At 43.6% G+C, this 11,584-nt stretch overlaps 1 long non-coding RNA gene across 1 annotated transcript; it reads left to right on the top strand.

Moving 5' to 3' along the window:
- The first annotated feature begins 4,851 nt into the window (after nucleotides 1-4,851).
- LOC125758123 (uncharacterized) lies at nucleotides 4,852-10,513 on the top strand. Its single transcript, XR_007415881.1, has 4 exons — nucleotides 4,852-5,289; nucleotides 6,140-6,268; nucleotides 7,976-8,115; nucleotides 10,447-10,513. It is a non-coding gene; the product is annotated as an uncharacterized LOC125758123 (long non-coding RNA).
- Nucleotides 10,514-11,584: the final 1,071 nt, after the last annotated feature.

Raw genomic sequence — 11,584 nt, forward strand, 5'->3', positions numbered from 1 at the left:
AGGGTAACTGACTGGATTGGAAGAGATGGCAAACGCGTGAGGAGGAGACAGAAAATTAGGTGGTAGATGAGATTAAGAAGTTTGTAGGTATAACGTGGCAGCAGAAAGCACAGGACCGGGTTTATTGGCGGAACATGGGAGAGGCCTTTGCCCTGCAGTGGGTGTAGACAGGCTGATGATGATGATGAAGTTATCAGTAAACGGAAAACGTTGTCGCTATATTCTGGCGGAGGCTGCCGCTTTTCACACGTTGATTATCACTGAATAAAAACTGAAAAAATGAATCGGTAACTTGAAATGCAGAAGTTTTCATTTTCACAAGCCCGCAACTGTCTGGGAAACATAGGTACGATGAACACTCACAATGTAATCCAGTCAGTATTCATAAAAAATGTCATCGTTTTCTGAGACTCATTCAAGGGCTTTCAATGCTTTCTGATTAATTTTCAACGAACATGGGCCCAATACTGTGGCAAGTGAGGAAGTTCTATGCAAACACACATAAACAGCGACTCGTAACGAGTCGCTGTTTATGTGTGATTCGGCTGGGACAGCAAAGGTATGTCTCAAGATAATTACGGGAATAATTGCTTCGATGAATCTCTCGAAAAAAGCGGTCGCGTGACAAAACCTAAAATGCATTACGTACAAGTATACTAGCCTCGTTTGCTTGTAGGGATTCAGGCAAGGTCTGAATACCCACAAGGAATTTAGGGGTTAAATCTGGGAAGAGGAAGATTCATTAAGGTAATCTGCAAGCACTAAGAAGCTACTGCAAGCAAGGAGGCGCTACCGTCCTTCTTACTGTTATCCTTGCTACTTTCGCTCTAAGACAAGCCATCGTCGTTTTAAATGGCACGAAAGAAATCACCTTTTGAGTAACCTTCTACGAATATTTGTGCGCCTCGCTTCTTTGCAAGAAAAAAACTACAGGGCTGCAGTAGTTGGCGCCGTGTATACACCCCAAAACGCGGACCAGTACTCTAAGTTTATATGTGTTACTTCGCATAAGGGAATGAATCCCTCGAATGAGTCTCAGAAAACGATGACATGTTTTATGAATACTGACTCGACTACATTGCGAGTGTTGATCGTACCTATATGTCCCAGACAGTCGCGGGCCCGTTCATGATGATGATATTTTTCTGATAGGTCACACATTACGCCTAGCTTAAACGGTTAGCATTACGGCTAGCTTCGCTGTTAAAAAGCAGTCATTGCCTGAGCGAATGAGGTGGCTGCAGGCAAACGGGCACCAACAAACGCCTGAAATTTCTTTTTAACAAAGTTGTCTCCCCCTCCTCCTTTTCAATTGTATTTAACACTCGTATCTGAAGATGTGGCTGCAAGGCATAACGGTGCAAGAATTGCTCATTAAAAGAAAAAAATATCATCTTTCAAGCAGATTACAAGACAATTCTAAAACCAATATTGTTTTAGAACCAATAGTATTTACTATTGTTTTAGCAAAGGTCGCGAAATAATTAACCTTTCGTTTCCTCGAGAGCCCGACTGACACTTGCTTGTTATGCCAACGTACACTGCAAAAACTGTCCTTTAGATTCCTTCAGATCCACGAACAAGATCTACGTAGAACTTACAGATGGCTCTCATTATATGGAAATAGGGAGTACATGTTCGTAACTGCCAACGGATATATTGCTTTATTTTTATTTAGGGAGAGAGTGTTCTAGAGTCCTAAAGAAAAAGAAAGTCCTAAAAGTCCTAAAGTCGAAAAGTCTTAAAGTTGACTGCGCTGTTAAGTTATTTTCCAACCAAAGACCGTCACGTGGCTACTTTTCTTGCGATAGCAATTATATCGGCACTCTCGACGGGTTTTTGTCGTCGCCGTCATGTTCAGTATAAAGTCCAAATTGATAACATCCCACCGCGCATCGTAGGTTCTACCCGTGAGTAAAAGCTCGCGAGCAGCGGCGACGATAGCGGCTGATGCAGAGATCAAACGAGCTGGCCTATCTGCGTCACTCGGAGGGCGCATGCGATAACATCCCCCCCCCCCCCCCGTGTTAGACCTGCCGTCGATGCTGCTTAAGCAGAAACGAAACGGCCCGCCCGTCTTGAATGAGCATAGAGGGATGCGAGGGGGGGGGGGGGCTGCTTGAGCAGCAACTGCGAACTTTGATCCTAAAAGCGCGTTCACGATCGCTTGCGCGCTCGCTATCTCGCAGGCATCAGCAAACGGCTCGTATACTCTTTTACGCGCGCTCTCAACGCGAAGAGACTGCGAAAAGCGCACCTCTCCCTGGAGCGGCCGTATTCTCTTACACCAACGTTTTGTATAGTTACGCGAGATCGGATCCAAAAGAGTTAGCTGCCAGCCTTCCTTCGTATAACATTACAATTTGTTGCCTTCGCATTCATTGCTTCGCGCTTGCGGTGAAACTGTGATCTTTTTTTCTTCAGACACGATGCGTTTACAGAAGGCCTGGGGAGCGTGCAACTACCACTGTTCTCTATGTGAGCGGTTTAAATCTTTAACCTTTTTTTCAGGTCAACCGAGAGTGGTTAAATTTGTTGTTTTGTGCATGTTACCCTCGCGAGCAACGAGGGTAGACAATATTTGCTGCCGTCCTGACATACTGGCAGACTGTCTGCGTCTGTTTACCGCGAAGTAGGCATGTGCGAATATTCGAGCACTAGGAATGTTCGAAGGAATATTATAGTATTCGAATTCGCTTCGACACGAATTTAAGGTTCCGAAATTTCAAAGTATTCATAATGAACGAATAGGCGTATATTGGACGGCATGTAACCCACCTGTGAAGGTGGTTTCACTGCAGCCTGAAAGTGCAATGCCGTGAAAGCACCTAACCAACAAAATTGCGCAATGCCGCGAAGCCCCACTTCAAGGTTAAATTAACATATTACTCCGACATAGATTAATCATTTTCAGGGGCGTAACCAGAAATCTTTTTCGGGGGGGGGGGGGTTCAACCATACTTTATGATGTATGTTCGTGCGTGTGTTTGTATGTGTGCGTGAATATATGCGCAAGCAAAATTGAAAAATTTTGAGGGGGGGGGGTTGAAACCCCCAACCCTCCTCTTGGCTACGCCCCTGATCATTTTTTAAGTTTAAAAGCTTGTTATACGGGCTTATATGTTATAATATGTTATATGTATAGTAATTTTTAAAGTGTGACGTATTTTATCGGTTATAACTTGCATCTTACTGAAATTGAAATTCTGCTACTATTTGATGCTACTAAACGCTACTAAACGTAGCGTTTAGTAGCGTAGCGCTTAGTTTAGTAGCGTTTACTTGCAGCAAAAAGAATGACAGTCTCACATGCCTCGTTCCAATTTAAAAAAAAAAAAACGCTGTGCAGGTTAGTTGGGCCTCGACAATATTTATGCTAATTTTTTTTATATATAATGTGTGATACATACTATTCGAACTATTCGATTCAAAATTATTCGACGTAATCACTGTTCGCTTCGAACCTAAAATTTGCTTTTCGGACATCCCTACCGCGAAGGCTTCTGTGCGGCGTTCCACGGTGCCTAATAGACAAGGACACAAGGAACATGCGGCGCTGCTTCGTATTGGTGAAAAGCGTCCCTTTATGAAAGTCTCCTTTCGGGACTGTGGCACGGGAGTACAAACCGGTTCGCTGCAGCGGCGGCGGCCTGCGCATCAGCTTCTCTGCAGTGCACGATTGCTAGCGGCGTTTCGAAAACAGATGAGCAACTCCGCCACATAAAAGTAACATTTACAGTAACTCTAGGGTGCAGTAAAGCTTTAGGGTGCAGGCGCTCGCAGCGACCCGTAGCGGCCGCCGCTACGGTCGTCGAAAATTAAAGGGGGGAGGGGGTAAGGGCACCGGTACCCTCATAGGCGTGCGCAGGGGGGGGGGGGGCAAGGGGGCGAGAAGGGGGGGGCGCAAAGTCAGCCCTATACATTGTAGGGGGGGCGAGAAGAGGGGCGCAAAGGCAGCCGCATACATTGACATAATAGGGAGGGGGGCGCTGCGACGAACCTTCGCCCCCCCTGAAGGGGAACCCTGCGCACGCTTATGGGTACCCTGTTCCTCTTAGATCCGACCCTGGAATTTTCGTGGTTGTTGCGTCTTGAGAGGTTCGTGCATGCTCGCGTGCGACTGCAAATCTTTCTAGCCTCTCCAACGCAACATGCCTAAAAAGAAAAAGACAACCTGCTCCATGACGTTATGCAAAAGAACTCGTGCAATGAAAAGGCATCGATTCTCATTCAGAGCTTCTACGGATCCAGTATGCCTGCAAGAGTGGGCGTGAAACATCAAGGGAGGTCCCTCATGTGTACATAAATTTCATTTGACTGTTCGCTGATTCTTACTTTTAATTAATTATTTTTCTTTTTTATATGCACCTATCTTTTCCTTTCACTGTTTACTCACATTCTGCGCGAAAATATCTGTCTTTGCGTCTCATTCACTGTTCATTTTATTTTGTTCTTGATATAACCGCTATAATTGTCAATGAATATTTCAATCATTGTACTCAAACATTACTGCGTGAAAAAGAATGTTGATCAACTAGAACGGAAACCCCGAATCTCCTACCAGGCACTGCTCCTACATGTTTGTTCTCTACGCCAGCATGTGCCGTTCAGAAGAAGCTAATCTGCCCGCATAGTCTCCAGAGTTTTCTTTTCTTCGTTTTACAATTTATCAGCGCCATGTGTGGCCTACACAACGAGCTTATACCGAAACTACAAAGCTTGGTTTCAACGGGAAACTCCACAGAGCGCAGGCTCACACGCGCGAAAGCACGCCAGCGAGCGGCAGCGCCGTCTGCACGCTGGATCGCGCAATCTTTCCACCTGGCAGGCGCGCTCACGACACTAAGGAGACCTTCCTAGCCCGTATAGTTCTGCGTTCGTGTGATCGTCGTGCCGAGTTCTGTTTGTGCGGTCGACTTTTAACGCGCTGCCTCGCATTGTGTGTATTGTGTGTTGTATTTCGTGGTTACTGACGTAAGCGCAACTATACGCGGTACCAGGCAAATAGTCACGAGATGCCGACCGTGCGACTTCAATCTCTGCGACTGCTTTGTTCGGTGTGACCGACGGACGCGATTCATAGTTTTGAAGAACACCTTCTTCAAATGTTTCCGCACGTCAGTGAGTAGCAGCGCCGCAATCCTTTGTCGACGACGCGTTCTGTGGCCCTGGAAAATGCCTTTACGCTCGGGGACGGCCGGTAGCTCGGCGATTCCTCGCTTGGCGCACCATTGAAAACCGGCGGTCATCCAGCAGTGTACGCTGCCAGCGTATTTTTTATTGCCAGAGGTAAGTGAACGTTACGCTTCGTACATTGTGAGTTATTGTTATTGTAGTACGCCTTGTCGCCGAAGAAAATCGCATAACGTGTTGGTAGTGTATGCGGTTGTAGTTGTGAGGATTGTGCTCGCGCATGACATTTGTCAAGAACGTAGTCGGTAGTGTTATGAAGTTTTGGTAATTAGCTCGCTTGCACGCACTGCTCTACGCTAATATTTGCTGAAAGGAGACAACATTTTTGTCAGGCTCACCATTGTCATGCGTTTTATGCATGTCTCTTGACAAATTACTTGGAGTAACGCCGTGAAACCGAAGCTTCAACATCCATTTCGTTCGCACGAGCTCTGAAGGAATAATCATCAGCCACCGTGTGAATCGTGAATCGGTACAGTGGGAGAAATAAAGTGTATTTAGGGATGTTTTCTTTAGGCGTGCATTTTATTTGTCATTAAGTAACGTGACCCTCAAAAGCGTTTAGGTTAGCATTCTTGGACATTGCTTATCATCTTTCAAGCAATAGATAACATAGATTTGCTAAAAATGCAATTTCTGCAGCATGACATTGTATTTTGTTCAGTTGGTTTGCCCCATTTTTATCCTTTATGCACGTTGACCTAATTTGACAAGCCGTACTTTCAGCTGAATTTTCAATTGCTTTTAGCACTATATGTGCGTCCGTGTATTGAAGTCCCACCTCTCATCGCATAATAATAGCTTGTGAAGAACAACGCTTGTCTTGAATTAGCCATTTATCAGAGCTCTTCCTCCCTCCTCAAAGGGCAAGGTGCTGCTGGCACACCTGGTTCGGCTTTTCTTAACCTTTTTTTTTAATGCTGAAGTTTTTTGCAACGTACTGCAGGTAGCAAACAGCAGTGCCACAACAAACAGTGGAGTGCTGACCATGCAGTCCAGAAGGTGGCTGAGGCAAGTATGCTATAGGAGGTGCTTATTCAGGCAGAAGAAATAAGCATCTGTAGCCAACGTAAAGGTAATGTACAAAGTTCCATTTAATGAAGAAGAATCTTGTTTTGAGCTAGTCATGTCGAAGGGAAACAATGAGCGCTAGATAATTGAGATGGAAATGCAGAGTAACAATGTTATGTATGCCAGCAACCAACTTAAATTTATTCATGCAAAAGGGTTATTTCCAACTGGTTCATTTGGGGGAAGAGCCCACAGTTTCCACGAATGGGCATACCTGGTAGCCGTTGCACAACCTGTTACTGTGTTTTCGCACTCATTATTATGTGCCACTTACTCTTGTGACGTTCCGCCAAGGTGAAATTACTTCACATAAACAGCAGCGAGAAGGCTCTTGCTAGCCAGTTCAATTAAGACAGCGTTACCGTAGCTTTTAGTTCCAGTAAACCAGCTAAGCTGTATAGAAGAGCGTACTCCATGTTTGTCACCATGGACAGTGCATTTTGCCTGGGAACATGGCTTAGTTTTGAAAAGGAAAATGTTGCCTTTCTGTAAAACGTGGTACTGGGAAATGGCATTGTGCCAAAAATATTAAGGTTTATGACTTCTTGCAGCACGCATTGTTGTACAGGGATGTTAGCGTTTTCATAAATGCAATGCATGGTGCCTGAAGAATATAGCGGCCCACTTTAAAATTTATAACTTCATGATTTCAGTATCTGGGACAGACTTTACTGTATACGGTTTGTTTCTGGAAAGCTTCAACCTATCTTGCAATTCTTCAAGGCCAATACTGAATTTGCTGTGTACATTTGGCTGCACATTCTCATCACTTATGCTAAACAACAGGCTTGAGTGATGTGTGGAATTCTTGTCAATCAATTTTATTGATTACCTCGGACGATCTATTCTGCTTCCCACAGTTATTGGGTGCTTTGTGTGCATGTGCTATGCATGCTAGAAATGAAAACAGGGAATGCAGCTGGCAGCATCAACGAGTACAATGCCCATAGGCTATTATGAGGTGCGAAATGTTGCCACTGCTAGAATTTACATTATGTGTGCATGGTACAGCTGATTGTGTAATTTAGCACTTTCCAGCTACTTACGCAGTTGGAGCAGATGTCGATCATGTTTACTGTGGTATGGCACGGCCACCAAGTTCGTGCATTCTGCATACCAGGAAACCTGACACGAAGCAACGTATTGCTGTGATGGCAGCTAAGTGAGAACGAATGAGTTTGTCTTCTCTGTACATTTGTCAATACCATTACAGAGGCTTGTTAAGTGCATTCAAGCGGCTTTAGCAATGCACTTGCAGCTACAGAGCCAGTAAAGGCAGCCAATTTCATCATCAGAGTTCACTCTGCAAATCCCACTTTCCATAAAGGGCATTGTTTTGTGATAGCTTAAGGTCAAAACTTGCTCAATTAAACACTTCTTGGTGTCTGACATTACATGAATTATGATAATTGTTATATCTCATGTGAAATTATGCCATTGTTTTTTTTTCATATTCTTACTTTGCATACACACTTTACGACTGCACCCTCCCCAACCGAATCTTTACTAGTGCTACATTCTGTTATGGGTGAAAACAATTATTGAACTAAAAACCAGGCCAAGGAAAGCAGTATGATGCCCTGTAATGTAGGAGGATGCCACTATTGCAGTGTTTAGTCTAGAGCTGAATTTAATGAGAAAGGGCAGCAATGTAGGTCATCTGTCGATATTTGCAGACCATAATTGTGTTGTGGTCATTTTGTTATCGCAGGAAGCATCTTCAAAAGGCAGTGCTACAAGGATGTGAGCAGCAGTTTCCCTTCAACGAACGGGTCAAACTCATGGAAGCCACGTGCCTGCTGCTTCTGGCCTACACAAACATGCAGCCACCATAGTAAAGTTCTTGCAAAGGTGTGAGACATCCCTATGCTGCATGGATTGAGCATGTTAATTGCCTGTTTTTTATAGCTTATAGTAATATGTCTACAAGTGTACTTCCTTCTAGTGTATATTTACATTCTCTTAAAGGGCCAGTCAGCAGGCTCCGACTTCTTTTTTTTACACCTCCCAAACAAGCTCGCTAATTCGTACAGAGGGCCGCAGGAATCACATTGTGCGAATGTCAGACACTCCACTTCTAAAAACAATAACCGCACCTCCTCTTCAGCGCTTGACCAGTCCTCTTTGCTAGCGAAGTGGTGTAATGTTGCCTATGAGCAACATTAAGTAACGCTGACTGCTGAATAGTCCTCTGCAATACGAAACGGCATTTTGGCTTTGTGATGATGCAGTATCTGTGGTTGTCACAAGTGTTGCGAATTGGTTTATCTCGCCAGTGCTTTGACTGTGCTTCCTCACCGCACCGCTCTGGCACAGTGGCACACCGAGGAAGCCCCTCTTCAGGATGGTCAGGCTGAGCGAGAAACTGAAACCAGCTGGAATGTTTGTTCTATCCCCTGTGGCTTCATTATTACACCACTTAATCAAAAAATTAATGTGACAACATGTTCACGTTGTACAAGCGTGCAGTTGTCACAAATTTTAGACTCCGGGGTTGTTTAGGGGCCCTTTAGCCTTAAATTATGAATGGTAAATTCACACGTCACGTGGTTTTCTTGCTTTATTTTTTGCAATGCTGATTTTTAAAATAGCATGTCAGCTTCTGTGAGTGGTAATTTATACATTTATCATACAAAACATCCTGCTATATTCAACAAGTGTTGTTATAGATTTTTCATGGCACCAGAGCCACCTGCTTTTTGCCGTGTGGCAGCTACATGGAAGTTCATTGCTATGCTGCTTTGTTTAACTGATATCTTTTCAATCAATGCGTTTCACAGTCCAGGGTGGTTTGGTGTATTTGCATCTTGATGTGTTTAATATCATACAAGTGATGGATTTTTTTCTGTCTTCTAGTGTTTACTTTGCAGCTATTTAACTGTGGTTCTCAGGGGCATATCTAGACAGGAACATCAATTCTGCTAAGCTTTGGTTCGAAAAGAGACGCTGAACAGGAGTTCCTTAGGTGCATGCCCTGAGCACCAGCCCTTTGGATTACAGAAATATCTAAACTGCATAATGTCTGCAGCTCCTTGCTTAATTGCATGTCTTTCTTCAACCTACAGCTCTTTCCATAATCCTTAACATTAACCTACATTACCAAGTGAACATCCCCCGCTGCAATACAGTGGTTATAATGGTCAGCTGCTGATCTGAACTGTGCGAGTTCGATCCTTGATGGAGTGGTTGCACTTTCGGTGGAGGTGCAAATCCTAGAGGTTCCTGTGCTTTTAATTTCACGTTACATACAGAACCCCATTGTTATTATTACATCAGCAAGTGGACAGAGTGGTAATTCTAGATTGTATACATATTTAGTATAACAGACAGCTGAGCTGGTTGGTAGGTATTCATGTTAAAAAGGCAGGGCATGCAAACATGGACACAAGAGAGAAACCAAGACACCACTAACGCCAACTGGAAAGGTGGACAGTGGCACAAAATAAAGTAGACACAGAAACTTATCTGTGCATGCCCAGGCAAGAGGCGATACCTATCAATCTGGCACGCGCGATAGTCTACGTGAGAGATAACTGCTCAAGCATTTGATTTCTTCTTTATGCTAGTTAATCGACGGTTCGCTCTCTCGTGCACTGCCATTATTGATATGCCAGGCCTCGACAATTGGACGCATTTCTTCATTCATGTGCTTGTACAAAACTGCATTCATCGAATTTTGGCGTGCATTTACGCTCTCGACAATGTAAAGGTAGATTAGGTGATGAGCCTCCAGTTAGTGATCTCAGCGTTTTAGGTGTCTTGACTCTCTTGTGTCCATGTTTGCATGCCCCATCTTTTTAACATGTATTCATATAGTGCGTAAGAGAATAGGTTATCTAGTGAGTTATTTGGAAAGTAAGTTTAGGGCGAACACCAATATAGCAGTGTAAATTAAATTTAAGCGATGAATGCATCGGGCTGGATTAGGAAACGATATAATGGCGAAATATAGCCGCTTGCTCTTTGCTTATACTTGTCTCAGTTTCTTGTCTCGTATGCTTTGACAATGACCAGGTGTCGTGTTGGATGCTACTAATTGGTTATGAGCTATACATAGACAAAGCAGCGGCTGTTTGGATGCTTTTTAACAGCTACCTATGGGGAGAGAAAAGTTAATTTGGGTTATGTGAGGCATGCTAAAAAAAAGTCGACTTGTTTCTGATGTTTTTGTTTTCCTGGCAGACATTCTACACGAACTTGCCCAAAGGCGGAAGGAAGGCAACGCACAGATGGGACGCACAGAAATCATGGGGCTGCCGTAGAAAGCTGTGAATGAGCATTAACCTGTGAGTATGTGTCATTAAACATTTTGCTGAAGCCTTTTATTTTGGCTGAACATTCTTATCGATGCTTTGTATTCCCTGATTTGTAGTGCAATATTGTTACACCCTGTTGCTTTCACAACAGAGCTCTTTAGTGCTGGTACAAGGCCCAAAAGTTCGACCTAAATGACCAAATTGTGGCAGCCAGTTGTTTCCACAATTAATGCATTAGTGTAAAAAAACGCAATAGACGAGAGCACAAGAAAAAGGAAGACACAAACAGTGCTGTGCTCGTGTGCTCAGTCTTCTGCACTGCTTTGTTTACGCTCTGTCATACCAACACACACAAGCATCCATTTTAGCTTATGTAGTAGTCCAGCTCATACACTTGGTAACGTTCTCCAACAGGCAGGATTACGGATATCTGGCTTGTGAAGTCAATCTAAAGTGCATGCCTGTTCGTGTAGACTTGTGTGTATCCACCATTGAGATGGAATGCAGCTGGTGTTTTAATATTTAGCAGCAGTATAGCTCGTGAATGGAATTTGGAGCTGTGACAGCAACACTTTTATAGGGGGCGAGTTACTAAATTATTGTAGACTTGTGTGCATCCACCATTGAGATGGAAATTCAGCTGTGTTTTAATATTTTAGCCAGTATAGCTCGTGAATGGAATTGGAGCTGTGACAGCAACACTTTTAGAGGGGGCGAGTTACTAAATTATTGTGTATTTCTCGATGTTTGCATGTTATAAAACCATAGCTGGTTAAAATTAGTCCAGATTTTACGCTATTTCTTAACATATGACCTTCCGTACTGTTCGAAGGCATTGAACCATATGAATGCTTTGTGCCTTTGTGTGTGTGCCGAAGGTTAGGAGTCATTATACTAGAGATAGATAAAATAGGTCAGAGGTTAAATATAAAATTTTCGGTAATCAACTTCTTCAAGCCAGGTTTTGAAGTAATTTAGCAATACAAGCAGATTAGTGCTTCATTTTGATGTCTGACAGTGCACACTGTTTTATTTTAGTACCTAATTTTGGTCATTTCAACGCC

This window comes from Rhipicephalus sanguineus, chromosome 4, assembly GCF_013339695.2.
Source record: "Rhipicephalus sanguineus isolate Rsan-2018 chromosome 4, BIME_Rsan_1.4, whole genome shotgun sequence".
NCBI lineage: Eukaryota > Metazoa > Arthropoda > Arachnida > Ixodida > Ixodidae > Rhipicephalus > Rhipicephalus sanguineus.